Source organism: Prenolepis imparis, unplaced genomic scaffold (genome assembly GCF_030444845.1).
Source record: "Prenolepis imparis isolate NDT839.2.m4 unplaced genomic scaffold, iyPreImpa1.0 SCAF_5, whole genome shotgun sequence".
Lineage (NCBI taxonomy): Eukaryota > Metazoa > Arthropoda > Insecta > Hymenoptera > Formicidae > Prenolepis > Prenolepis imparis.
The window spans coordinates 19,757,362-19,782,177 of record NW_028141163.1 but is presented as its reverse complement, the minus strand read 5'-3'; the positions used below and the strand labels follow the sequence as shown (position 1 = coordinate 19,782,177).

The 24,816-nt window shown below is 33.8% G+C and overlaps 1 pseudogene; it reads left to right on the top strand.

Annotated features, from left to right (window-relative positions):
- The first annotated feature begins 23,100 nt into the window (after positions 1-23,100).
- LOC145936511 (uncharacterized) lies at positions 23,101-24,584 on the top strand (annotated as a pseudogene).
- The last annotated feature ends 232 nt before the right edge of the window (positions 24,585-24,816 follow it).

The following is a 24,816-nucleotide window of genomic DNA, read 5'->3' as shown; positions in this document are numbered from 1 at the left end:
AGTTTATAAATTGTATTGTTGTGACGCTCAATTTTGATTACCCCCGCATTCTACGCCGCTAATAAGAGAAGAATTGTATCGCGATAGTGGTCCGATATTATTTAGAATATTATTATATTGTTGTAATGTTATTGAATAATTATTATTAAATAATAATTGTTGAAAAATTATATACACAAAATTTGCATAATATTTTAGAGAAAAATTACACAATCAATTTTTTGCAATTAAATTTTATAGTTGTACTTTATATTAAATATAAATGGTGATATATTAGCAAACGCACGCGCGCGAATGATTTAATCTTTGTTTGCATGTATGTATATTATATATGTAGAAGAGGAAATTCCACGTAATTCCTCGTTTCTGACGTTATAATTCTAACATGCAGTGACTAGCACAAAGCCTTAAAGGCGATCTTGTTACGTTCGATGACTAAAATATTCCCTCTCGTTGTCGTTCCTCGGTGAAACCGTCTCTTTGAGCACGTAGCTTCCTGCACGTGGTATTAAATACAAGGTATTGGATATCGTATGTGTACGCTGGTTGGAGTTACAAGGGTATCGCAAACGTTTTGAGTGGAGCTTTGCAAGGGGCCATACAGCCGAGATACAGCCGATACAGAGGTATCCGCAAGTGGACATTATACAATGGCGGCGCGCGTTTGCGTCATATCCTACAGCTAATTCATCGAAATCCACCGAAACCACCCATGTCCAATAACGGGCGTTATGCGTATACCCTACGTGGTATATGCGCACACCCTCGATTGGGATCACGGATCGAGGACTAGTCGTGAGCTTGGCAGGCTATCACGCTGATTGCCGCTCGTGAGATGCGCCTGATCATATGTTACAAGTGCGGATGCGATTAACAACGCAACCGTTCACTGGTGGAAAAACTCTTCATGCAATTGACGAAACCTTGTTTTATATATATGTATATGCATTTATATGTATATAAAAGGTCGAGAAACGCGATATAATTAAAATTGAAAATCTAGGACGTTGCTTTTCACGAAACTTTAGCTGTGTCTCTTTTTGCAATATTATATTTTGAAATCAATAGACGAGTGCATCTACGTATAATCATCTTTAACGCATGCACAAGTGCATACGAGATCGCGCCTGTAGTCGACCAAGCGAAAACTTGTTCTTTTCTCCTTTTCGAGACAAGTAGTATCAAGGTTCGTATGTGCGTCAGGTTCGTGTTCGCTAATTCCGTGCTTTAGGAAAAAACGAGTCACCGACATTGCAATGCGCGCCGTGTTTCCAATACGTACTTTTCGGTCGCAAAACCGGAGAGAATCGAACGATATCGAGGGTAGTACTCGATACTCGAAGCTATTAATTCTTCGAGGGGTGGGAAGGAGGGAGAGGAGGCGAGAGGTTATCGACTCACCCCCGAACCGCATTTTGTGTTTCGATTGTCGCGTGTACGCACGTTTCATCTCCCTTTGTACGTCCGACTGTTTCTCGGCGATTTGTTTGTATGTGTGTATGTGTGTGTATTGCGCCCGGTATATCTAGCGTAACGGAAATCGTGCACGGCCAGGTATACATGCCCCCGGATATATTTACACCGAAATCGATGAGAATTACGAGTTAACATCGCCGGTACATCACGACCATCCGTACCGGAGGCCACCCTCAGGATTGACAGAATTAGGGTCGCTTCTCACGCACTCACGAAAGCAACAGGACAATGTTAATGGCCTGGATGTGCATACCACATTGTGCCGCGACGGTCCAGCCCGGAATGCGCGACGATTTGTGACACGGTCACGTGACACGTATTATTTAGTTGATGGATCAGCGACTCGTTGTTGCAATGAATTAACGCGTTTAATTAGATTTACGTACAGAAGCGGTCAAAGCGCCGCGTCGTATTTCGTTACATTACATTACATAAAATCTGTGAGGGATCGTTTCCCTCTCTTGTCGCGATAAAAATCGATATTGCCAGAGAACCAATAGAGATTATTCTTTTATATAACACAGAGTGTGTATAATCAAACTCTAGAAAATATTCTAGCAAATTGAGATAGCTTTGATCTCGGGTGTAACTCTGATCAAACGTTAATATTTTGTTCGCTGGAAAGCGAACGATAAAGGAATATAAAGACGCGATTTTATTCGATAAAAGACAACGCTTATATACTTGCCCGGCCGGTGATATTCATTCATTTTCAAACAGCGATATCTGATCAAAGAAAACGTTCTACCAAAGCGATCGGAACGTAAAAATAAGAGCGATTAAAGATAACGCGATGAAAATTATGACGTCGTGCAATCAATGCACCATTATACCGTTTCGAATCACAATTTTACGATCTATCTGAAATTGTACTTTATTACGCGTTTTTTCTCGAATAAGTGTCTTTAATAAGTGCAAATCTTGACATTAACGTACGCGCACTTCCTCTATGATCGTGAATTAGGCGAGACCGTGATTAGCGCGCGATATCTAGCGGAACCGATATACGGGTGGCTCGCACGGTTTCCAATTTACTCGTAATTGCGGAGCTTTTTATTCATTCGCCATCTTTCAATCCATGGCATACGCACATACGCGATCGCCGATTAAATCCTACGGATCGTTCTCCTCCGTCCTTCGAATAAACGGACCGGTGGCGGCTCTCCAGCCGAATGCTTTCCGAGTTTTTGCTCAACCGTCGCTAATGAGACCGCACCACCCGCGGCCTTTCCTGCGCCGTACCGCGACGAATTTGTCCTTCGCTGGGTCCTTGTCGAGAACAAACACCTTTGCCCCGAACGTCCTGAGGTGCTCAAGTTTCGGCGACTCGCCAGTCCACTTCTCGTAGGGGGTAAAGCCTCCCAGGCTACTGGATAGACAGCGATTCCGTATATGGCAAGCGGTAGCGACCGCGTCCGCCCAGAACATTGAGGACAGTCCAGACTGTAGCATCAAACATCGCGACATATCTAGGAGAGTTCGGTTCATGCGCTCGGCAACCCCATTCTGTTGAGGGGTGCGAGCTACTGTCAATCGTTGCTCAATCCCGTGATTCGCCAACAGAGAACTCATTTCGCTGTTGAGATATTCCCTACCATTGTCCGATTGCAATGCCTTAATGCTCTTCCCAGTCTGTCGCTCAACGAAGCTTTTGTAATGCTTGAATGCATCGCATACACCGCTTTTCTGCTTAAGGAAGTACACCTCACATCACCTTGAACTGTCATCTATGAACATAACAAAAAATCTGGCACCATTCGCTGATTGGACTCGAAGGGGGCCCACAACATCAGTGTGTACGATACTCAATAACTCGGCACACGGCGGATCCCCTTTTGAAAATGGGAGAGCAGTCATTTTTCCCCGAAGACAAATTTCACACTTCTTCAAGTCCTCAGCTTCCTTCGTGGAGGGGGACGGTTGATTGAGATTGCCGATGACCTTGACAAGGTCTCTGGAGTTAAGATGCCCCAGACGCTCGTGCCACTTCCATAAATCGGTGCGTGGAGGGGCACTGGCGGTTCCCGCACAGTCGACTTCTTCTTGAAGGTAATATAGGTTACCTCGCCTGCGAGCTTCCATCCTCACATTTCCATCCGCATCAACGACCACTGCTGAGTCTCTGCGGAACAGGACTGTGTGGCCTCTGTCTGCAATCTTGGCCACGGAAACTAAGTTGGTCCTTAAGTCTGGAACAAAAAGTGTGTTCTAGAGCTCAACTACATGACGACCTTGGTTACCTGATATCGGTATCTTCACAGGTCCCTTTCCTTCTACCACGGTTGAGGATCGACTCGCCAGATTGAGTCTCCCCGTTGTCGAAGAGTCAATCTTCTCAAAAAGGGTCTTTTCGCCACACAAATGCGCGGTGCATCCGCTGTCCAGAATCCACGCACGCTCACTCACGAGTTCACTAGAGACTCGGCAACTATCATCGGTGGTTGAGAAATGAGCCAAATATGTGTCGTCAGCCGCATTAGCGGTCGGCTTAACCGGAGAGCGATTCGCGGGTTTCCGCTTCGACTTGTCGGGGAATCCGCTCGAAACATCCGAGCAATCAGGAGACTTATGCCCCGGCTTTCCACACCTGTAGCACACGATCCCCGATGCGTCTTCGGTGGAGCCTTTGTGCTCCAGTTTCCCTTTATGTCGTCTCGGCTGACGTCTTCCACGTTGACTAGTCGCGAGAGCACCAGCTACCTCGACCACTGTAGTCTGCGCCCTGACATCATTCTCCTCGAGAATCTTGACCTTGAGGGCATCAGCCGTGGGAAGTTCGTCGCGTGACTCGATCGCGCACCTAAAATTGCAGAATGGTCCATGGAAACTGCATAGAGAAATAAGATGGGATATATCTTTTCTTCTTCTTTCCTTAGCAGACACTTGTCCAAGGGATTTTGTAAGAAAACCAAGAGCACTAAAAGAATGGACAATGTATAAAGCTACTGAAGAAGATAATCTCCAAAAAAATGTTTACCATCATTTTTTATTGTTGCATAGCACTGTTACTATCCTTTCTAGTCCCATGCTTGTTCAGTCAGAGATGATGTGTCGTTATGCCGATTTGCTACGAGCATTTATTAGTCATTCTATTGCAATTTATGGTAAAATGTTTGTAGTGTATAATGTGCATGCACTTGCTCATTTAGCTCAGGAATGTTTATCTCATGGATCATTAGATAAATTTAGTGCCTTTCCTTTCGAGAATTTTTTAAAATCTCTCAAGAGTTCGCTTAAATCAGGTTACAATCCTTTACAACAAGCTGCGCGTCGTGATATGGAAAAAACAGTGTCAGTGTCAGTGCATCTTTCAACTAATGATAAAGAAGTTATTTTGTCACATAGGCATTATTATAATAGCGAGATCATTGAAGGTTCTCATTTTCAAAGTATTTCCATTGGTGACGTTTTAAATATTGGACGAAGAGACTTTTGTTTTATGACAATTGACGGGAGTGTATGTGTATTACTAAATGTTGTGAAAAGACGAGAAAATATTTATCTAATTACAAATAAGTTTAACAAAAAAGAAGATTTTTATCTATATCCTTTCCCTTCATCTCATATTCGTATTTTTAAAGTATCAAATCTGGGTGATCAAAGAATTGGAGTAGCATTGACAGATATTCAAGCAAAATGTTGGTTAATACCCTACAAAGAATTTTTTGTTTCAGTCCGTCTTCTGCATACTATGCCTATGTTTTGACATTTTACTGAGCATTATGTAATATATAGTTAACTTTTAAATATTAGTATTTTTCTTTGCTTTATTTCAGTTCATTTTGTTTTATTTCAGTTTGTTGTTTTAAAATTTGTACCTGATGATGACGACAGCGATATTTATTACGATATCGGCCTCACAAAGTGGTTGATTGGAGTGAATGAAGATATGGAAGGTGAGACATATTGGCCACCACATAATGTTAAAGCTGGAAGCTTGATCCGTAAAGAAGTAAATGCGGACAAAACTTGGCCCAAATATCGCGTACATATTAAGAGATATCACGATACATATTTGTTTTTATTTATTAAAGTTTTTCTTGTTTTTCTTTTTTATGGGTATGTATATGGATTTATGTGTGATTTCTTACAAATTCTCGGCTTTAATAATATATATATTTACCGTGTGGCATGCAAAATTATAGATGAATATATAACAGCAAGAAACAATGTGCAAGGAATTACTAAACATGATGATTCTAATTATGAAACAGAAAAGGAATTGGGTAGAGGTAGACGTAAAAAGAAAAATAAGATATTATCTTCTTCTGACTCTGAAGAAGAAACACTTGTAAAAAAATCGACCAAAGCAGTTGCACCTCCTCCAAATGTGCAACTACCTTCTCATAGTGATTTTTATGATTCCGTTCCATCGTGTTCACACGTCAATGAAAGCCAAAAGAAGAAACTTAACATCAAAGTCTATTCGAACAAATCCAAGATGAAACAGCAAACTCCTTTTCGTTCTGATATTAAAGGAAAAGCACTACTTGTGCAAAATGTATTGGATACAAGGAAAAGGATAGCAGAGCAATTTCAGAAAAATTGCCTTCACAATCACTTTCCAGCAACAAAGTTATTGATGCTACAAATTCACTGAAGAAACAATCTCAGAAGCATCAAATTGAATTGATGCATATGCATACTGAGAAATCGAAATATAATAAACAGACATTGTCTGACAATGAGAATTATGAAGTAACTGAGAAGAATAATAATAAACTTCAACAATCTGAGAAATTCTCACAACCATTCTCCAATATTGAAAAGAACTCAGATTTTGAGAATTCAGTAGACTTTATTAATAGCACTGCAGATTCTGTCGCGAATTATAAAGCAGTTCAAAAACATATGGATATTCCTTCTGAAACAGGATCAAACTTCGAACATATGGATGAGTCACCACAGTTTTGCAGCAATATTGATGAGAGTCAGAAATCTTTCTCTACGACGTCAGCGAGAGATAATAAAATGCAAGGTATATATTCTTAAGGGGATTTTTAATATACAATTTTTACTTATAATTATATTTATGAAAAGTAAAAAAAAACAAGTTTCTATATTTATCTTCTCTGAAATGATTTTTTCTGAAAGGAGAAATAAAAATCATTATTTGTAAAATATTCATTAATCTAATAATTAATATAAAAAATAGTTTTTCTTTAAAAATTGAAAAATGTTTTGTCTTCTTTTTGAGATATGAAGCTTCGGTTTTTTAAGATGGACAAAAAATTGGATGAAATAAATTATAAAATTGATACAGTTATTATGAATCAAGGAAAATTAAACAGATCTTTGCTTCCGCAAGAAAAGAAAAGACTGAAACCACATAACATGCCTTCTTTGCCTTTAACCAACGAAAATGATATCCAAGCAATGGAGAAATGGCTGTTGTGTGATGCTGAAAATAACATTGCTTTGGTACGAATATTTATTTATATCATTTTGGCATAAATAATTTTAATGTAAAACTTTTATTATATATTGTGGTAACGTGTGACAAATACAATGTTTTTTTTAGGATAGGTTTGATGTTTCTTTTTGTCTGTATTATTTGCTATTCTCATTTTCATCATTAGTATTTTAAATTTTACAAATGTGTTCTGTGTCAAAAATTTGTTATTTAATTTATTATTTTATTTTCCTTTTACGTTACCTTTTATTTTATTTGTTTTTATTTTATTTATTTTTTTCTCTTTTCCACTAACATTTAATCATCTTTTATAAGTTTTATTACTTAATGGATTAATCAATACATGCAAAATGGTTTACCTTAAATTTTATTAATGAATTCTAGTTGTATCTGATCATGAAATGCATATTTTTATCATATCTCTTGACTTGTGCATATTAATTTTTGTAGTGTGATTATCTCACCTCTTTTGGATCCACTAGTGATGAAAAAAAAGCTGCTACCATAATTATGCAAAAAGTAATGTATAATTCAGTGGCAAAAAATTATAATTTTGATGGCCATGGAGAGAAAATAGGCTTCAAGACACTCAACCTATGGACAGTTATTGAAGGTAAAATTCTAATTTGCTTTTTAATTAATATTGTCTTTCTAATTAATATCTTTTTGCAAATTTAGAGTACAATTTTATATCAACAAACTAGGAAATAATTTTATAATTTTGAGATATATTATACTTTTTTTCTTACATTTTTTGTGTGCTTATATTCTTGTTGCAAATATATTCTATAATTTCTTTTTTTCTGTTTAACTTAATATGAATGTTCTTATTATATCCTCTAATAATTTCATTATTTCTTGTTTTACAGGTACTTTGTCACTTAAATTTCCGGACAGCGAACTTGATATAGCACTTAAAACCATTAAGTCATGGCTACGAAATGCCAGTGGTAGGAAACAAGAGGAGTCTAATGGTTCTAATAATCATTAAAAAAGCGTTTTCTCACCTTTTGCGAAGAGTACAAAAGTTACAAAGTACCTGAGGGTACAAAAGTTCTCCATATATATAAGTATATATATAAATATATATAAATATATATTTAAAGTTCTATTTTATGTAAAACGCGCACGTCTTGATTTTACTTTAGCTTTGATGTTTCTAATTTCGCGATTTTATATTCAATTAAAATTTTGGTTATTTTTGTAGTTCAAAACTTATTCAACTTTTTTTTATTTCGGTTAATTACTTTAAAAGAACGTTGCCGATCGCTGGCTGGATGCGTTGCACCCATTGTACCCCTCTATATATCTTATATAATATTTTATCATATATAATATCTCTTTTTTTGCTGTAAAATCTTTTATATTCTGTAAAAACTAAAGCATCTAAAAGTACATGCACATGTTACAGTATTCATAAGATAAAGTTTATAAGAAATAAGGAAATTTTATAAAGAAATTTAGTTTTTATATTTATACATTGAGACTGATTTTTTGTTATGAGTTCTATTAGATAAAAACAATTTTATGTATTAAAGAAATTTTTTAAATCTCAAACGTTTCTTTCTCTTTCTTTTTCTAACAAGATTCATACTATATTAGGCATTTTTAGGCCAGTATTTATTAATCAGATGTTATATATTTATGATTGTCTTAAGTTTACCTTGAAATGTTTTGTAGTTAATAAAAATACCTGTACGACATTTGAGAAAAACTTAAGACGATTTTAAATATAAGATCTGACTATGAATACTATCCTTAGACACTTAAAGTCAACATTGATAACATGTCGAGACGTCGAAATCTAAAGTCGATGAGACGTCGAAATCTAAAGTCGATCAGATGTCGAAATCTAAGGTCGATTAGACATTTAAATATGGACCGTTTTTAGGTCGATATCGACCTTAATCTAGATTAAACGTAGATGGTAGATAGATGTTAGCTCCAGACGTCTGTTAGATGTCGGATCGATGTGACTATTCTGGCTGGGTAAATTCTTGACATTCCCTTGGTACACCTGCGAAATATTGAAAATTAATGTAACTTTTATTAAACAAGAAAAAATAATTTAATTTTATATAACATTATACATATATATTGCTTCCTCATAGAGAAAGCTTTGTTTGCGTGAAAAAATTTTTTTTTCAGATTTCTATGCCAATGTGTTTAGAATGTTCCAAAACATCGAAAAATAACATTTTTTAAAAATGTCCGTATGTGTGTGAGTATGTATGTATGTGCCCTCCCATGTTTTTTTAAATTTAAATATCTCAAAAATTATTTGACTTGCAGCGCTCCAATTTGGCATACAAGTAAAGTAGAACAACACTTCTATTTACTGTCATTTTTATAAAAATTCATACAGTGTTTCTTTTTTTATAAAATTTTGAATTTTTTTAGAAATGTCTGTAGTTGCTCTAACTTCCGTAAATTTTAAGATATTGGGATAAATTTTTTTATGTAAATAGACTATTATTTAGAGATGTTTGGTATTGAGTTTGGCGATGATCGGTGAAAGGATTCATTTTTTATAAAATTTTGAATTTTTAAGAAATGTGCATTTTCATTTTTCGCAAATTTTGAGATATTAAACTAATTTTTTTTATATGAATAAAGTACCAATAGGATATTTGATATTGAATTTAACAAGGATTGGTGAAAGGGTTCACATTTTATAAAGATTTTATAAAATTAAAAAAAAAAATTTATGTGGTTATTTTATCTTCTGCGAATTTTGAGATATCACAAATATTTTCACATAAACTTTTTTATGAGTATCATTAAAGGATGTTTGCTATTTAATTTGACAAGGATCAGTAAGTTTTTTTTTTTATAAAATTATCAATTTTAAAAAATGTTTGTACATGCTTTAACTTTCGTAAATTTTGAAATATCGAACTTTTAAAAATATCATTAAAGATTGATTAATATTTAATTTGGGGAGAATTTTTAAAATGGTTTATTTTTTACAAAATTTTTAATTATTTTAAAATTTAAATAATTTTTTGAAAGTTTGGAATAAAATATCATTAAAGCATGATTGATATTAAATTTGTTGAGAATTGGTCAATTTCTTTTAATTGTAAATTGACAAATTATACAACATTAAAAACACATTAGCATAGAAATCTTTAAAAAAATTTTTAAGAAAATATTTTTTAATTATATATAGGGTTTGCTAGTATTGGAAAAAATTGTGCAAATGGAAATTTGCACATTGTTTTCTCACCATTTTATTTTGTTAATTAAGATGGTTTTTCAATTATGGCTTCCTCATAGAGGAAGCTTAACTTGCACAGTGCCATAATTGAAAAACCATCTTAATGAGCAAAATAAAATGGTGAAGAAGCAATGTGCAAGTTAAGCTTCCTCTATGAGGAAGCCATAATTGAAAAACCATCTTAATTAACAAAATAAAATGGTGAGGAAGCAATGTGCAAAATTTGCACAATTTTTTTTTATTTAGTTTCAATAATTCAACGATAAAAAATAAAGTGCATATCTATGTCTCATAAAAATTAATGTATTACTATTTCTTTTAAAAAGTTGATTTATATATCCGAAAAAATTGTATTCTCATCTTAAGTATATGCCAATTATCTTTATAATATCTTCCAATAAAATAGGCGCCAAAAAGATCCTCTTAATTTAGGAGAAAAATTCTCTAAAGAGATATTCTTAACATGCAAGAATATATATTATACTTGATGAGATGTTTTTTTATCCGTGTATTATTAAAATTATTAATCGATATAATAAAAAACAGTCTTACAAATGGACATTTGTTACTTATTACATGTATATTTCAATGTTACACATATAATTGAATATTTTTTATGTATTTGACATAGTTAAATACACATTTTTGCTTATTATGTTATTATTTTTAATATTAATTGTAAACTTATAAATATATTATAAATTTAAATAATTTTATTTTATTAATTTTTATTTTAAATTTATTATTAATTTATTATATTAATTTATTGCTGCGCTGAAGTTGCAAAAGAAATTAAAAATATATTCTCAATTTAAAAAATGGAAATATTCTTATCTATTAAGAGGACTTATTAATGCATTTCAAGAAAACAATTTTTTCGGTGTTAGATTTACTAAGAAATGTGTATTTCTCATTTCTACATCTAAACATTAATGACTTAAAACATGACGTTACGAAAAATTTACCATTCCGAATGCGCCGCTGCCAAGAAGTTTCGTTAGTGTGATTTGTTCACGTTTGATTTTAGTCAACATAAATTTATTTGGATTATATTGCAACGCAGGACTGTATAGCGCATTATGCTGAACGTTTCCGATAAGTACCTCATGTAGAATCCTAGTCAAAACTTGCTCGTTATCTTCTTTGCGTTGTCGGTATACTGTTATAAAGTTATAATATATTTAAATAATATTATGCATTGCAAATTTCAAATTTTGTTCTTCTAACAAATAAGTTAATATTTTTTTTTTTAAATCTCTCCACTTATTACATTAATCATAATTTGTAATTAAAAAAATGTGTATCAAATATACTTACAACAATAAATAAAGTAGCAGATGCAGATTATAATAACGATAGCAGCAAGGCTTAACATCAATGTTAGATTATATTGCGTAACTCGAATTATCGAATCGTCACCTTTGTTACATAAAAATATAGTTTTAATTTACTTGTCTTATTTGAATATTTCTACTTATAATTTTATCATTAAAAATATTTCATTCTTAAAATTCTGTAATTCATTTTTATGTATGTAAAATAAACAGATCATATTAAAATATCTACATATTATCATATTTGCTTACCAAGTGTTTGAAAAATAAATCTTTCATCAGATGGCCATGTAAAGTTCTCGTATTCAGGATATGTCAGTATCAAACGAAACTTGTATAAAGTTGCCGGTAGCAAGTTTTCTATATAATACATTACTGTCTCATTATTTGTCTCAAAATTATCTGCGATTTGCCACTTTTGCATCGCATCATTTTTGTATTCCAGTATGTAATGTATCGTCAGATTAACGCTAGGAATCCACGAAATATTCATATTGTTTATGCTAACTTCGCTCAAAGTTATATTGTTCGGTTCCGAGTACGTGTACACGGTTTTGCTCAAACTGTTATTATAGAGATTGGTGTAGTTGGCTGGATACACACGTACATATACTAAGTATTTCTGTTCTGGCAGCAACGATTGGATTATTGTAAAAAATTTGTTACTTTATTATTAATAAATGGCTTTTCTATCGGTTGCGTGCTGTTCACCGAGTTAATTGTTTCCCAATATACTCTATAAGTTACTGTCGCACAATTCAGTTTCGTGGGTAGCATCCAATAAACTACCGCTATAGTCGGCGTCAGAACCTGAACGTTCACATTTTCTGGTGCATTGAGTTTGCTTTCGTTAGTTCTTAGTATGACTTCCGATCAGAATTGCAGGTCCATCGATAATTGATCAGAGTAAAAATTGCTCACAGCTAGCTTCAGCTTGTATTTTGTAAACGGTGTTAAATTCTGAATTTTATAATGCCGCTCGTATGTTTGCATATAGAATTCATCTTGTTATTAAGATTATTATTCAAACAGCTTACATAGAAGATATATTTAGGAGTTGGTATGTTGTTTTTGCATTTGTGCTTGCAAGTCAATTCTGTCGTATTAAATTTCAAAACAATACTTTTGGCTGTTATTTTTATTATTGTAATATTATAAATTTTTTCATCAGGTTGTGACGTGACGCCCTTGAGCGCCGTCACAAGGGCGAGAAAGCCTGACCGGGTAGGACTCGGGGGTCTGGGATCGCCCCTCACACCGGGAGGGGGCGATCTCGAGGCTGTCAATTTTGGCAGAATGTTTTGTTTCGCGCGTCGCATCGGCCTGTCGATGCGCGCGTGCCGTGATTTTAAGATTTTGTAGTGGCGACCCGAGGGGAGGGCAGAAGATGGCTGTTTAACATGAGGACCCGGATAGACTTAGAGGAGACCAACTAGGAAGTCATCCGAGAGAGAGAGAGAGAGTGAGAGAGCTCGGGAGTTCGATCAGATAAGTATCGAGTTGCCGTCATTATTGTATACGTCTCTCGCGCAAAATTAATGTTAGCCGATACGCATTATAGACTACCGGATGGACCCAAACGGAGCACCCCCTCATGCTGCAGAATGAGGGGGGAAGGATACCGACCACATGCACTACCGCAGCAGAAGACGGAAGTACGGCCCGGCCAGCCTACCACGTCTTCCTTTAGAGGAAAATGTCCGCGACGGCATACCGGCGATGGCACCCTCGAAGAAATTACCAGCCTTTACCATTCCCGGCGAATCGAATACATCGGCTAGGGGAAAGCTAAGGAGATCCTAGAGACCCACCATCGATTCTATCATCGATGGAATGCGCGAGAGATCGGCGCGACACTCGAGATACCGAGGAGAGCGAGCCCCGACTCTTCACTGTTCGGCGAGCTATACCAGTGAGAGGGTGATCCCAGAGCCTACCCTGTAACCTCGACGAACGAGTTACCTCAGCGAGGGACATCAATACTTATTGTAAGCCGCCTCTCGGGTAGCCGTAAGTGTAATAACTCGAACTGGTTGGTGTCGTGCCGGGGGTACCTTTCGGGTGTTTCGTTTACCGTGATTACCGACATTTCCCGTGTTACCGTGTCGTACCATTCGAGCGGGCACGTGCTCTCTCTGAGTACCGTTGCCACGGGGCCAGCCGACTTTGAGTTTCGCGAGAAAAGCCCTCTCCGGGAGTTGCCGCCGACAGTCAAACTTATCGCCGACGAGAATAATCAAATCTCGCCCGTCACGTGTATTCCGCAGTATCGGGCGTTTCTTTGTTAAATTCAGATTTTATACGTTTTCTCTTTGTGTAACGTTTTTTGCCGCGAATCTATTGGGATTACGTTACGGAATTTGCGTGCAGCCGTTCTCCGCGAGTGTGATAATTCTTTCAAAGTTCGACTCGGCGAGAGAGTCGCGCAAGAGGATCACGAAATTGCCGTCTCATTCTCGCTTACCGTTTTTTTGGTATCGCACCACATTCCTTTCCATGTTTACGCAACCTTCGGAGATACCGCCAACGCAGGTTACCGAATTCGAATTTCCGATATACGTATCCAGCCGATTGTTGTTTCCATTAGGGTAATGTTACCGCGAGAACAATAATACCTTGTAATCTCGATTAAATTATCGATACTCCGAGGGTACCGAACACAAGGTATTGATACCGTAAATTTGATTTTATTCTGATTTTTTACTCCCTCCGCGGCTGTTTTATTAATTAGTATACTTTTAAATTATAGATCATTATAATATTCTCATGTAACTAGCTCGTAAGTCCTTGTCTGAAATATATATCTGTTTGTCAATGTGCCTCTGTGTATGTTCTTTTGCCAAGCACCTCTCTCTAGACTCTACCATAGACCCCGAGTATTGAAGACCCGCGACCGTCTGTCAAAATCTACGAGTCACTAGCCGACCTAAAGTCCCGTTCATACCGTTACCGCGGCGCAGAACCTGCGCCTGGCGCCCACAAATAATTCGAGTACCGTTGTTACCGTTATCCGCGAGATTAATTATCTTTATACCAATTGCACGATTCCCCCTCTCCGGATCGGCGTTCCCGATAGGGAAAGACGTCGCAAATTTTGGCGCCCAACGTGGGGCCACGCCGAGAGAATTATAAGAGAGAGAGTCTGGGATTCGTAAAAATTTTTTTGTGAGTGTGTGAGTCTACTGAAGTCAGCGTTTTGTGTGTGAATAGTTATGTGTTTTTGTCGTCGGTAGAAGTCTATTTTTTTTCTTCTTCTGTTTTCTTGTTTTCGTACTTTTTCGTTCTTTTCCCGTTTAGGGAGGAAATTTACCGTTGTCACGTCCGGACAATTAAGATTGTTTGGTCTATTTTGGGTCAAATCATTTAAGAAATTTACCCGGGATTAGACCTTGTTTGCGGGTTTATATTTAATTATTTAATCTTCTGGCCCGAATAAATACTGAATTTTATATGTTTTGCGACGAGGATCAGTTTTGTTTATTGTTTTCCAATGGGGATAGTTGATGTTAAAGTGGATTGGAATTAATTTATATTCTATTTTTTTAGGAATTGGATTAGATTTGAGAGTATGGAGTTTTAGATAGAGAGATAAAGGATCTTGATTTTTAATAATAGCTTCCTTAATTTGAAACGTAATCCTCTTAATTTGAACACGTCTGCCTGCTTTTTTGGGCATCTAATAAAAATTGAGAAACATTAGAATTTGAATTAAAACTGTTTAATCATAGTCGCCACACTATTGTCAGCGACTTATGACGATTTTCGCCATGCTCTTCGACAGCGCCAATCTTAGTCAAAATTCAAATTATTATAATATTAATTATGTTGTTGCCATTCTTGTTGACAGCGACAACTTTTATTGGAATTCTGATAATTAAAAGGACTACGTCTCTTTCCAGATTAATTTGAAATACTTTATTAGGTTTTAAACACAAGTTTATATTTTCTGATTTATGACAATTAACTGAAGACTAATGTCTAAAGTCTAAAGACTATCCTCATTGTCTCCCTTATTTATACCAAGCGGCAAGAATCCCCGCGCAGGTTCCCGCCCTTGTTTCTTAAAGAATTTTTTAGGTGGGAGGTCATTCTTGTCCACGGTGAAATATAATAGTGAATCAATATTCTTATCAACTGCCCACCTTCATTGACTCGTGCCAATCACTACATGGATCCATATCGATCCATTTGTTACTACCCATATTAATTTATTTAATTTTATGTGGACGTCACACCTTCCCCCTTTAAGTCATACATTGTGAAATATTACACAATGTATGAAGTAGTATATATAAAAAAAAAATTGTTCTATTTCTACGTATATACTACTTCTTTTATAACGTTTTATAAATATTATGTAGAGATTATACAGGTTACATACATAGCTCCTTTGGTATTATTTTATCAATTGTGATCAATGATCACTTATTTTTTTTTTTTTTTTTTTTTTTTACCAACGTCTTACTACTAATAGTTCACTAGTTGTAATTAAGATAGATTTATTTATTAAAAATTCTTCAATACAATCTCTACATTTATGAGCCCAACAACTTATTATTAATAATTCTTTATTACAACTAGCGCAATTAGTTAACCTATTGTCAATATTTCTTCTCATACATATTGAATGCCAATTAATGTATCTTTTAAAGGTTTCGGGTTCACTTAATTCTAAATAACATTCTTCACAAAGACGTCGTTTTGGATACGTCCTTTCTACAAAAACGATTCCATTATCTTCTCGATTGATAAGGCATAAGCATCTCATTAATGCGCTATATGTTTCCCAGTAGTCCTCAGGACGTACTCCATCTATTGGTCCATAGAATTCATTTAGATGATTCTCCGCTATTTCTTTTGCAGGCCGCATTTCTTAAAAGTATTACATATTATTAATAATCGAGGGTATTATATAATATTATAATCGAGGGTATAGAGAATCATTGCGGATAGGATCATTCTTTCTTTCATTTTCGATAATGGAATTTGGATAATATGTCTGTGCTGTGTTTATGTTTTCTTGTATATGTAATGTTTCTTGATTTATTTTAATTTGATTAGTTGATTCTTTTTCCCCTTCATTTTCTTCTTTTCTTTCCTTATTTTCTTCTTTTTCTTGATTTGATCCTTTTGCCAGATGCAATAATAGATTTGTTATTGAATCCCATAAAGCTCCTATTAAGTGAATTGACCATCCATATATCATATGTAGTGCATAACCATGTATTATTGTATCAATTATTAATTTTATAATTCTGATGCAAAAATATGCTCCAATCATTCCTGCGCTTGCTATTCCAAAAGATATAAATGTTCCCCAAATTCTTCTCCAAGTATTTTCTGTAATTTTTTTTAATGAATTTTCATCTAGCAGATGTGAAAGAGATATTCCTTGCGAAATTATTGGTTCTCCTCTCACTCCTCGGGCCATGATATTTAAGATTCCATTTTTCTCTGCTGGAAACATAATGTGATCTCTTAAATTTTCAAGATCACTACTGCTGTATATTCCGCTTGCCGCCAATGATCCTGGATCATTGTAGTGCCATGTGGGTTTTGTCATTGGTGCTAATGTTAATGGAGGTATACTTAATTCTGGAATTGGGGTTATTTTGTACCACTCATTATTTAAATGGTACATTGGCGGAATTACTCTATTACAGGTAATTTGTACTCCTGTTTTGAAAAGAATGTGTGTACGAGGTGCTAGGAAATATGTTTCATTCCCTTTTAATACTGGTAATTGCTGATAACATTCTTTTCCATGTCGAATTTTTACTTCCACTGCAGTGCATTTTATTATGTGAACAACTTCTCCAGAAATTACCGCCATATATCCAGGTCCCTTCACGATTTGATAAGCAAATTCATCTGGAGAGTGTATGGCTATGCTTAGAGCATTCTTCATTACTTTTCTTTCCATCTCACATCGTTGTTTTAATATGTCTCTGTATAATTGATTCATTTGTGTTCGTATGTGTTTTTCTACATAAACGAATTTTGAGTTTACATATGCAAATATATCTAAATTTTCGACTGATAATCTCTGTTTTGGAATAAAAGTTTCTCCTTCTTTTGTTTCTAAAATTAAAAGTTTAGGATGTTCTGTTTTTACTAATATGTATCCGCAAAGATGCTCTTCTCCTGTTTTTGAAAGCGCAAATGTTATATCTTGTGTTGATAATGAATAAATAATTTGAATTTCCTTATTTTCATTATTAATCATTTTTGTTGCATATCCTTCATATAATATATCATAATGATTAAATTTACAATAATCATTTGGTAATCTGTCCCAGTAAGAATTTTTTCCTTCACTATCGATACAATTACTATCAGAATATTTACATACTGTTCCTGAATTTAGATGTATTTGATTTGTTTCTAAATTTATTGGAGCCTGATAATTATTTAAACTTATTGTTATTATTCCTTGAACAACAACATTTTGCCATGTTCCACAAGGATCTGAATATTGTGCTCCTGAACATTTTCCGTCTATTGTTAATGATCCCGCAAAAATAATTGGTCTTGATATCGTATAATTTACTTTGAGTCCGTGAATTATATTATTAATATCAACAAAGAATGTTTTAGTTTGATGCATGTTTTTACATTGATCCAACGTTATTTCAATTATATATTGCGCTTGTGCATTTAATACAGTTGATATGTGTGAGTGAATTCCACAATTTACATTGTATTACATTAATTGATTCAAATTTCGACAATTGTAATAATTGGATATATGTTTTCTTGACTTCTGGTTCAATTAATGGTATATTACATTCTTCTACATCAAGTAAAGACATTGTTGTCGTATTGAGATTAGATGTTCCGCAATCAAAGCCGATGATTCCATTTATTCCTTATATTAAAATATTCCAGTTTATTATGAACCAGATTATAGTTTTCATCTATTAAATATAAATTAAAATTAATTCTTATGTATATATGCTTATATATATTTATATATATATTCTGTATATATATATATATTTTGAAGATTGAATATGTTGCGCGGTACAAATTCAATCTTTTATTATTTTTTTATCACCTTTGTTTTCCGAATTTTGTTTGGATGTACAATTCTTAATTTTCCTTTATAAAATAACTTGATATTTCCATTAGGCAAGATGTCTGTTATAATATGTGGTCCAGAATATTGATCTCCCAATTTTCCTTTTTTTGGTTCACAAAGAAGAAAAACTTGATCATTTATTTGAAATTCTTCAGGATTAATTTTTTGATCATAATAATGTTTTGATTTAATTTTTGATGCTATTAAGGATTCTCGTGCCAATTCTTGTAAAGTATAAATATTTTTCATTAATTCTTGTAAATAATCATCATATGTTTTTTCTTTATTTATCTCATTATTAAATTCACTAGATGGTTTGTCTAGCAATTTTCCCAAATACCAATTCATAAGGTGTATAACCTGTAGATTCATGAGTACTAGTATTGTATGAGAATGTTGCATATTCTAATAATTCATCCCATTCTGTAAATTTATTTACGTATTGTTTTAAATATTCTATTAATACTAAATGTGATCGTTCTAAAGCTCCATTAGCTTGTGGATAAAAGGCTGTAGTTCGATATTGTTTGATTCTAAATTGTTTTGCAAATCTTTTCATTAAATTACTCATAAAATTAGTACCCTGATCAATTAATATGGCTCTAGGAGCTCCAAATATACAAATAAAATATTTTAATAATGCATCAGCTATTCTTACAGTAGTAGTGGATTTTAAAGGTATGGCAAGAGAAAATTTGGTTAGGTGATCTTGAATTGTTAATATATGGGAATGTCCTTTTGAGGTTTGAGGTAGTGGTCCTACTATATCCATGGATACTTTTTCAAACGCAGAATATGGTGTGTCAGTTATTAACATAGGTTGTTTAGTTTTGATTCTGACTAATTTTTTAGTTTGACAAGGTAAACATTGTCTTATAAAATTTTGAATATCAATTTTAAGATTTTCCCAATAAAAATTTTGTCTGATTCTATTATAAGTTTTTGTAATTCCTTTATGTCCCCCAAAAGTTGAACAATGATTTTCTTCTATAATATTTTTCCTTTTCTCAACTTCTGGAATTTTAACTAATCCATGACAAACTATTATTTTTATTTGAAATCCTTTCATTGCCTCTCTGATATGATTTAAAATTTCTTCCCATTTATAATTATCTATTTCTGGAGTTTTTGATACATTTAATATTTTAATTGGATTTTCTGTAATTGTTTTTCTTAATTTAATTGATAAATTTTGTAATGTTTCCTTTTCTAACTTTTCTTCAATACTATTTTTACAAATAAAAATAAAATGAAATTTATTTCCTCTTTTAATTATTACAAAATTTCCTAGTTTAGCATTTTTAATTTGTGGTACTAAATTTCGACTTTTTAATTCTTTTGACCCATTGTCACATGGTTTTCCATTTGCAGTTAAAAAGTATAAATAATTATCTTTTCTCATAAAAATTTTATCACGACTATTTATTATACTATGTTTTTGTGTTCTTGTAATTATTTGTTTTTCACTTGATTTATCTATTTCATCTATATTAATTTCGTTAAATGTTTCATCAATCTCTTTATCAGAATCATTTTCACTATCTTCTTCTTTTTCTGAATTTTCATACTCCTCCTCATCGTCATCATTCAGATCGTTGTTTGGTTCGTCATTTGATGTTTCCTCAATTCTGCAACTTTCATTTCTTTCATTATTATCCACATCTCCTGTCAAATTTTCAAGTATTTGTAAAAGACTAGATGGTATAGTTATTGATTGATTTATGAAAGTTTCATTATTTGAATTATTTCCTACTTCTGAATTCGAAGTTGCATTAATATCATTATTTTCAATATTATTTTTTGAATTTTCTAATATATTTTCATAAGACAAATATTCTGTTTCATCTTCATTTATAATTGGACAATTATGTATTTCTGCCTCAATTACATGTTCAGTAAATAATGGTTCTTTTAATTCTTTTTTTGTAAAGGGTATACTTTCTCCTTCTGATTTATTTGTATTACGCGTTTGAATTCCTGAAATTTCTGGTTCTAGTTCTTCTGTCATTGTTCCTTGACGTGGTGATACTGACAAAGATCTTGGATTTGCATTTCTTTGTCTTGCTTCTTCGTCTTCCGGGCATTCCTCAATTTCATCATACAAAGGATAAATTGGATATATATTTGTTGTAGGATTTCGCGATAAAGCATCAGCATTGGCGTTAATTTTTCCCGGTTTATAAATTATTTCATAATCATACTCTGCTAATTAATTCTCCATCTTGCTAATCGTGAAGTTGGATCTTTTAATTTATGAAGCCAGGTTAGTGGTTTATGATCCGTTATTAAAATAAATTTATTTCCATAAATATATGGACGGAAATGTTGTACAGCATAAACTATCGCTAATAATTCTTTTTCTATTGTTGAATAATTTTTCTCAGCGTCGTTTAATACTCGCGAAGCATAACTTATTGGATGATCTTTCCCAATTTGTCCTTGACTTAAAATTGCACCGATTGCTGTTCCTGATGCGTCTGTTGTTAAAAGAAATGGTTTCGTAAAATCCGGATATTGTAATATTGGTTCCTCACAAAGTGCATTTTTTAATGTATCAAACGCGTTTTGCTCTTTATCTTCCCATTTAAATTCAACTTCCTTTTTTAATAAATTAGTTAATGGTTTAGCTATCCTTGAAAACCCTTTCAAAAATGTACGATAATATCCCGCCAGTCCTAGAAATTGTTTCACATTTTTCGGGTTTTTAGGTTTTGGAAAATTTTCTACTGCTTCAATCTTTTTAGGATTTGGCCGAACTCCATCTTCTCCTATTATATGTCCCAAATATGTAACTTCTTTTCTCAAAAATTCACACTTATCTGGTTGCAACTTCAAATTTGCTTCCCGTAATCTTGCAATTAATTTTTCAAATTTAATTTCGTGCTCTGTAAGTGAACTAGCATATAATACGATATCATCTAGGTACACAAAAATTTCATTCCCTTGCATTCCGCTTAGTACTAACAAGTAAACCTACGGAAGTGTCACTCTCCGATTTTTCTGAAATTTGGATATGTTATAATACATGAAAAACTAAGGGACACGTATTTTTTTTTAGCGGCGGAAAAACATATTTAGGGGGTGAAACGACCCCCCCAAAATAGGGGGTAAAATGGAAAAATTGCGGTATCTTTGAGATCAGTGAAGCGATTTTAATGATTTTTGGTATGAAAGTATCTTTTGATAGAAGACGAAAATCGGCCTAGGTATGTTGGAGGGGGAGTGAAAATTAGGGGGCCAACTACCCCTAAAGTGACCAATTTTTTGCTGCAAAAAATCAGTTTTGATCTAATCGAAGTGAAATCTATTAAAACTTCAAAAGGAAAGCTAATTAAGGAACACGTATTTTTTTGTTTTTTTTTTATATAAATATTTGGGGGGTAAACAACCCCTATATTGCCGCGCTCGTTTGACATTGCGCATGAAACACCTTGTGAAACTATATTTTTGAACTGTTCGATCTTTTTAATATATTGGTTTTTGAAGTCGCTGAATCCGAATCTGAAATCAGATTTTCAAAATTCAATATGGCGGATCCAATATGGCGGACGAAAACTCGAAAAATTACTTGAATAGACAGTAACTCGACATGCGACTTTCAAAATACAATAAAATCAACTTTTGACATTTATTGTTAGTTATGTGAAGTGAATTAAACATGTTAAAAATATTAATTGTTTATAACAAAATTGTGGTTATAGTGCAAAGACATGTATGATGAAACAAAAAAAAATTAAGCAGAACCGTCTTTCGTGGAAAAGCAGGGAAAAGTAAAACGAGACGGTAGCGCGGAGAGGATTCACATCAGACGGACACGCCGTGTTTGCTTGTATAGCCTCCGCGCGGCCGAATGGAGGAGGGCCGAGATCTGTAGCGGCGCGGCGTAATTGATGGAAAAGGAAATTCTCCGCCGTTCGGTATCATTGTCCGCTACGAATCCAAAAAATATTATACGGCTTTTGCAAGAAGCGTTTGATCAACCGCAGTATGATTTTGAATCTGCTGTAAACGACGATGAGAGGACTTTTAGTTTTTAATTAGAAACTCTAATAAAAGATTCAATAAATGATGCCTTTTTTGTAGAAACACATGAAACCTTAATTTTTGAAGATCAAAATGATATTCAAGGTCTTATTTTAATCAAAGATGACGACATTTCTGATTTTGAGGATGAAACATCTTCTGACTTACAGTTAGACTCTTCCAAAGTTGATGAAGTTGATGATGAATATAAACGAAAAGTCATTGAATATTGGAAATCAGGAAAAAAAAGAAAAGTGAAATTTGAAAACGTTCAAAGTAAATTTAAGCGATTAAAATCAAAGCGTCAGTTATATCGTTGGGAAGCTCAACTTGAAAAAGGTGGAACTAGGAATGAGAAATTGAAAAAAATTTCTGAATATGTTATATCCCAATTTCAAGAAGCGGTTGAAAAGTCAATAACGATTCACGATGTTGATATTCGTAGATGGGCTTTAAAAGCTCGAGATGATTTTTCACTTTCCCCTGATTCATTCACAGCATCATCGAAATGGCTTCACACTTTAAAAACAAAGTACAAGATTGTGTCAAGAAAAGTTAATAAGTTTATAACGCAAAAATCTGTACGTGATCAAGTTAAACTTAAAGAACAAGCTACAGAATTCGTTGATGATATAAGCAGACTTATTTCAGAAGTAGGGGAATGTAATATATTTAATACTGATCAGTCTGGATTTAATTTGGAGATGCATACTGGGCGCACTCTGTCATTTAAAGGAGAACTAAAAATCGAAGCACTGGCGCAATCTTTAAATTCGATGACTCACAGTTACACGATTCAACCTCTTATTTCTGCTAATGGTACTTTATTATCTCCGTTGTTAATGGTACTCCAAGAAAAAGATGGTATATTCGGCCCGAAAATAAAAAAGAATTTATTCACTCCTGAAAATGTCCATGTACTTGCCTCTAAATCAGGTAAATTAACGTCAAACCTAGTCCAAGAATGGTTTAAAGAGGTTTTCCTGCCATCAACTAACAATGAAAGTATTCTATTGTTAGATTCTTGGAGTGGACAGAATTCACAAATGCTTAATACTTTATCAACGTCTGGAAAATCCGTTCTAATTAAAACAATTCCTGCTGGTACAACGGGGATGATTCAACCCCTAGATGTCTTTTTCTTTCGACCTTGGAAGAATTTTATTAGGTATTTTTCAGATAATGTCATTTTACACAACTATCAATATGACATAAATTTGCACCATCGAAATAACGTCATTAAACTGCAATCGCTGATACACAATCAGTTTGCTTCTCCTCGATTTCAAAATCTCATTAAATACTCATGGTATAAAAGTGAGTATATAAAAGAAAAACCGTTGGAATTTGATAACCCCGTTGATTTGTTTTAAAAATTGTGAGACATCTTGCGGGTTCTGCAATGTGTGTGCAGTAATAAGATGTGTTTGGTGCAAAAAATCTTTGTGCATAATACATTTTTTTAACAAATATCATGTATGCAAAACTTTCAAAAAATGATTTAATCGTCAAATCAGCCATTTATAAAATAACAGTAATAATAAAAAACTAAATGAAATAAAAACAAAAAAAAAATAAAATTAAAACGACAAAAAAAATAATAAAATTGAAATAACAAAAAAAATCTTTCGTTACCTGTACATAAGCGTTCTAACAATGAATCGTGTTCTGACACACTTACAGAAAATAGTGAGAGGCAAGGGGACTCACCCTAATCAAGCACCCCGAAGAGATGTAAATCCGACCGTGCGACCTCCGCGCGGTACATCTCGGGTAACGCTAACGCCGGCGGTTATAAACAATTAATATTTTTAACATGTTTAATTCACTTCACATAACTAACAATAAATGTCAAAAGTTGATTTTATTGTATTTTGAAAGTCGCATGTCGAGTTACTGTCTATTCAAGTAATTTTTCGAGTTTTCGTCCGCCATATTGGATCCGCCATATTAAATTTTGAAAATCTGATTTCAGATTCGGATTCAGCGACTTCAAAAACCAATATATTAAAAAGATCGAACAGTTCAAAAATATAGTTTCACAAGGTGTTTCATGCGCAATGTCAAACGAGCGCGGCAATATAGGGGTTGTTTACCCCCCAAATATTTATATAAAAAAAAAACAAAAAACTACATGTTCCTTAATTAGCTTTCCTTTTGAAGTTTTAATAGATTTCACTTCGATTAGATCAAAACTGATTTTTTGCAGCAAAAAATTGGTCACTTTAGGGGTAGTTGGCCCCCTAATTTTCACTCCCCCTCCAACATA